Raw genomic sequence first — 5,730 nt, 5'->3', positions numbered from 1 at the left:
CTCCTTACTGCTTTGAATAGTCTATCTTTATTTTTAGGTCTTGTTATTTTAATTTTCAGTGTGTCTTTGTACTCTTTGGGTTGGTTCTCTCTGGGATGCCCTTTGGTTTCTGGATTTGGATGTCTGTTCCTTTCTTGCATTAGGGAAGTTTTCAGCTGTTATGTTTCAAAATATGATCTCAGCATCTTTCTCTCTTCTTCTGGGATTCTTATGATACAAATATTAGTGTGCTAGAAGAAGTCCCAGATCTCTTAAACTTTCATTTCTTTTTTTTTTCCGTTCAGTGACAGTGATTTCCACTACTCTCCCAGTTCACTTGCCTGTTTCTTTGTATCATTTAGTTTACTGCTGACTTCTTCTGGTGTATTTTTCATTTTAGTTATTGTATTCTTCATTTCTGTTTGATTGTTCTTTCTCTTTTCTGTTGCTGTTGTTAGTTGCTAAACTATGTCCAACTCTTTTGCAATCCCATGAACTGTAGCCCACCGGCTTCCTCTGTCCATGGGATTTCCCAGGCAAGAATACTGCAGTGGGTTGCATTTTCTTCTCCAGGGGAATCTTCTTGACCTAGGCATCAAACCTGCCACTCCTACATTGATAAGCAGAATCTTTACCACTGAGCCTCCAGGGAAGCCCCTTCTATTTTCTAACTCTTTGTTTAAAACTTCTAATTTCTTGCTCTGAGTATCCATTCTTCTCCTGAGTTCTTTGATGTTTACAATTATAAATCTGTACTCTTTTGGGTAGATTGCCTATCTCCACTTCACTTAGTTTTTCTCCTGGGGCTTTATCTTGTTCTTTCATCTGGAACATGTTCCTCTGTCATCTCATTATGTCTAACATGCTGTTTTTATTTTTATGTATCTAGTGGTTTGATTATGTTTCCCAGCTTTATAGAAGTGGGGTCTTAAAGGGGACATCCTTTACATCCCAGAAATGCACTCCCCTCTTATCACCAGATCTATATGCTCCCTATGTGGACTGTGTGAGTCTTTTTGTTGTAATGCACTGACTGCTCTAAGAAGTCAGGCAGGCTTAGTTAACCCTCAGTCCATTTGTTTCCATTTTTCCCCCATTGTGAACAATTCTGCTACAAATGCCCTTGAATATATGTCCTTCTGTATAGTGATTTCATTTCTATAGGATAGGTTTCTTAAAGTGGTATTGTAGGTCAAAGAACATATACGTTTTCAGCTTTAGTGACAGCACTACATGGCTATCTAAATTAGTTGTGATGCTTGACATTTCCATCAGCTATGTTTGAAAATACTGTTCCTCTATGTCCACATCAGAAGTAAGAGTTTTAGCTTTTGGTTTTTTACTTGTTAGGAAGGGATAAAGTGATATTTAGTTATTTTGTAACATTTATTTCCTGTGAATTTGAGCATCTTATTGTGATTGCTGGCCATTTGGATTTGCTCCTATGTGGATTTTTTTAAGTAATTTGACTTTGTCTGATTTTCTATGATAATTATCTTTTTCTTATGATATTTGCAAGATCTGTTTACATATTTTAGGTGTTAACTTTATATTACCCACATTATAAATGTTTTTCCTTGGGCTATTGTTTACTATTGTTTGTTTGTGGCCTATTTTTCTGTTCAAAGGGCTTATGTTTTCTTTGTAATTTTCATTACCAAATATATCTATCTTCTTTTATAGCTTCTAGATTCTCAATCTTAGATAAGAAGATGTTCTTTGCCCTTACTATATATATATATACATCACACTTTAATCTTCTCAGGCAGCTGTAACAAAATATCATAGATTGAATGGCTTAAACAGCAGAAATTTATTTCTCATGGTTCTGAGGCTAGGAAGTCCCAAGATCAAGGTGCCAGCAAAGTTAATTTCTGGTTAGATCTTTCTTCCTGGCTTGTAAACTTTATTATCCAATTAAAATTTTATTCATCTAATTAAAATTCATTTTCCAATGAAAAAATAACCATTGGTATTCAGAATAGAATTACATAAGTTTTATATTTTGATTTTTAGAGACCAGGTACTTTAAATCAACCCTTCATTTATAGTTCCCTTCATATTTCTTGTGCCTTTCTTATTACATACACCTTTTAAAAACTTGTTAATTCTTAGATCCTCCAATATACTACTGTGATCTTTTGTCTGCAAACGTGACTAAAAACAATCCCTCTTATCACTGCATCATAATGACGCTTCTCCTTTAAGAAGTGGAATTGGTTTCTTTTCTCCTTGAGTCTGGGTTGCTCTTGTGGCTTGAATTTATCCACGGAATATGGTGGAAGTGACACATTGAGACTGCCAACCTTGAACTTTATGAGACTTGCCAGCTTCTGCTTTTATTCCCTCGGTAGCCAGCTGCCAGTTAAAGGAGCTTGGGGTGGACTACAGAAGGGACAGAGACTATGTAGACAGAGGGAGGCTTAGTCAGTCCCCAGCCTTGCCAGTCATTTCAGCTGAGGTTCCAGACCTGTGAGTTAAGCTGTTTTAGATGTTCCTAGCCCCAGCCAACCTCCTGGCTAAACACAGACTCAAGAGTGACCCCAGGCAACACCTCAGAGAGCAGAAGAATCTCCCAGCTGAGCCTGGTCAACAAGTACAATCCAAAGAAAATCTTAAATCTTTGTTTTAAGACACTAAATTTTCGGTAACTTGTTAAGAAGCAATACATAACTGGAACACAAAAGACTGTGTGAAAGTATTTCACAGTTAAACACACACACACACACACACACACACACACACACACACAGTGAAACAAATGCTTGGTAATACAACCTTGCTTAGCAATAAACGTTATTAAATAGTCACTTGGTTGCTCCTTGATCACATCTTCTCTCCTTGCAAGAGATAACCATTGTCCTGAATTTTCTGTTAATCATTCCCTTGGTTTTGATTTTACCACCTATGCATTCGCCATAAATTAAGACTTTAGTTCTGATGTTTATACAAATGGAATTATACAGTATACATACTTTGTTACTTTTTGTGCTTAATATTTTGTTATTAAGCTTTATCCACGTGGATATACTAGCTGTAGTTCATTCATTTTCAGTGATGTATGGCATTCTATTGGTAACATTTGGATTGTTCTAGTATTTCATTCCTATGTTGTAAATGTTTGTTTTAAATTATATTTTGGCGGGGCGAGCCTGGGTGGCTGGTCAGGAGCGCGGCTCACGTGAGCGGGTCTGGGGCGGGATGAACATGGCGGCGCGTCAGGGGCCAGGCTTCCCAGTTGTGCTCTCAGGGCTTGCCATTGCAGCTGGGAATGCTCGTTTCATGGGCTCCTGGGTCCCCGTCGATTGGCATCCAGCGAGCAGAGCGCAGGGCTGTGGGCCACAGTAGGTCATCCAGAGGACCCAAGACATGGTGGTTACTAATAGACTTCCCACACTACTTCTTCATTCCACGTGGACTCCTTCACGGGCAGTGAGCATCGCAGCTTCCCTTGAACTTCATCTGGATTTAATGACAACAGGCTCAACTTTTCATTCACTTGTATGACTATGAGCAGTTTGACCAAGTTGAAGAAGATGACTCGTTTGTAGTCTTCCTCATCAGCTCATTCCATCTACTGGCTTTAAAATCATTTAGTACAGAGCTCACCGTCTAGGTGTTCATCCAGTGTTTTGTTTGCTTATCATGCAGGATCATTTTAAAAGGAAAAGTATGTGTGTATGAGTTAGAGCTCTGATCCCAGGAGTCCATGTAGAAGCTTCCCCTGAGAAATGTATCATTTTTGCACCAATGCTACTGAAATGTGTGAATGTGGTATACCACGCGTCCCAATAAGTGTAAACAGCGTCATAGGCTACTTATTTGAAATGACCAGTACTCATGACATTCCATTCAACTGAGGACTAAATATAGCCAACGTAGGCTGTGTTTGCCAAATAGACTTTGAAGTATTCTTCACACAGTCCTTCATCGATGCCAGTTTTCAGATCGAAGAAACCCTTGCTCCATGAAGTTTGTGAACACATATACTCATGTTTTGTTTGAGATTTTAAAGTCATTCTTCAGTTTTGTTGGAGGAATGGTTCTGTATATGCCCCGTGGATCCCCAAATCCACTGATGTTCATGTGTCTTGGGGCTTCCCAGGTGGTTCTAGTGGTAAAGAACATGCAGAACATACCCATGCAGGAGACATGGGAGGTATGGATTCCATCCCTGGGGCAGGAAGATCTCCTGAGGGAGAGCATGGCAACCCCCTCCAGTATCTTTGCCTAGAGAATCTCATGGAGAGAGGAGCCTGGTGGGGCCTAGTCCATATGATCCCAAGGAGTTGGACACAATGTAAGTGACTTCGCACAGCACATGATTCGTTGTCATAGCTAATATAATGGAGATGACATAAAAGAAGCACCAGCGGGCGAAAGTCAATATCCATCACTTTTAAACTTTGGAATGTATTGTGATATTTTACATCCATATTTGTATGACTTGATAGTTGGAGAATCGATGCATGTGAAGGCCTGGTTGTGTTATATGTATGTTGAGGGAAGATATATTTTTATGTGGTTTGACATATAGGTCCCATTTCATTCGTAGACATATGCATACTCATCACTTATCATCATTTTTTTTTTTGAAAAGACCATTGTTTGGAAAGGTTGTTGTCTAACCATGAAAGATGCTTGAATTCTTGGGCTCCTTAGAGGAAGAATTCAACCCGGGGCCAGTGATGAGGCTTGATCAGTCAGAGCTTTTGTGTCCCAACGTTTTATTAAAGTATAAAAGAGAGAAAGCTTCTGACATAGACATCAGAAGGGGGCAGAAAGAGTGCCCCCCTACTCATCTTTGGCTGGATGTTATCTAGCTACTAGCAGTCTACTCATTAGAGAAAGGAATGGCAGCAGACCCCTCACCCACAAGATATATGGAGATGACCGTGGCACCAGGGGTACAAAGAAAAATAATATGACTGTTAAGATCAGCTTTCGTATTTTTTGCCAAATATGAATTGGGATCACATCGATCAGAGATGAGTCTGTGCATGAAAGCCCTAATAACTAATGCTAATTGACTTCACTACCATGGGATGTTTTCATATCTATTGAGGATTTACTTCATGTATTTCGATTTTAACTTTCTGTCTTACAGCCTTGTTTGTAGATCAAAGCTATTTGAAATTGTCATCTGGTTTCAAATGGCTTGTGAGGTTATTCATGAGTGGTTTATAAAACCGAATGGATTGTACGTAGCCATACTTTGTTGTCATTCTATGAATTTGAAGAATGTCTGAAGAATGTCTGCAGTTATGCCTTAAAGATTCATACAATTGACGTCCAATATTTATCTCAATAGACTTGCTTTCAATTTGTAGTTTCCTATGCGTATGTCTTTCTTTATGGATTTGGGTAGAACTTGTATTGGAACACTGAAAAATCTGTGATATCAACCGTGCTGACCTTTCTGGTGGTCATCATTAAGATTTTCACGCTCTATGGATCCTAGTGGAAACAGGTGCTGTTCATCCTACTTTTGTGAAGATTGAACTCATCGTAGAAAGTGGAATTTGTTGAAATATTTATGGTATAAATAAATCTTGTCTATATAATTAAAAAACAAACAAACAAAAAAAATTATATTTCAAAATTTATAATTGAGTAGTAATTTTTATCAAGGTAAAAATATTGACAAATTTTATTTATTTTAAACATGGACATAATTTATAAGATAAATAAGGAAACAAGCCTTTTTATTAAAAAAAAAAGTGTTCTTTACGCTCAAGTTCCACCTTTGCT

At 38.1% G+C, this 5,730-nt stretch overlaps 1 long non-coding RNA gene across 1 annotated transcript; it reads left to right on the top strand.

The window, feature by feature from the left end:
• Positions 1 to 3,172: 3,172 nt before the first annotated feature.
• On the top strand, positions 3,173 to 5,521 carry LOC121817771 (uncharacterized). Its single transcript, XR_006057831.2, has 2 exons — positions 3,173 to 4,279; positions 4,885 to 5,521. It is a non-coding gene; the product is annotated as an uncharacterized LOC121817771 (long non-coding RNA).
• Positions 5,522 to 5,730: the final 209 nt, after the last annotated feature.

Source organism: Ovis aries, chromosome 23, assembly GCF_016772045.2.
Source record: "Ovis aries strain OAR_USU_Benz2616 breed Rambouillet chromosome 23, ARS-UI_Ramb_v3.0, whole genome shotgun sequence".
Lineage (NCBI taxonomy): Eukaryota > Metazoa > Chordata > Mammalia > Artiodactyla > Bovidae > Ovis > Ovis aries.
This window is presented reverse-complemented; position numbering and strand designations above follow the sequence as displayed.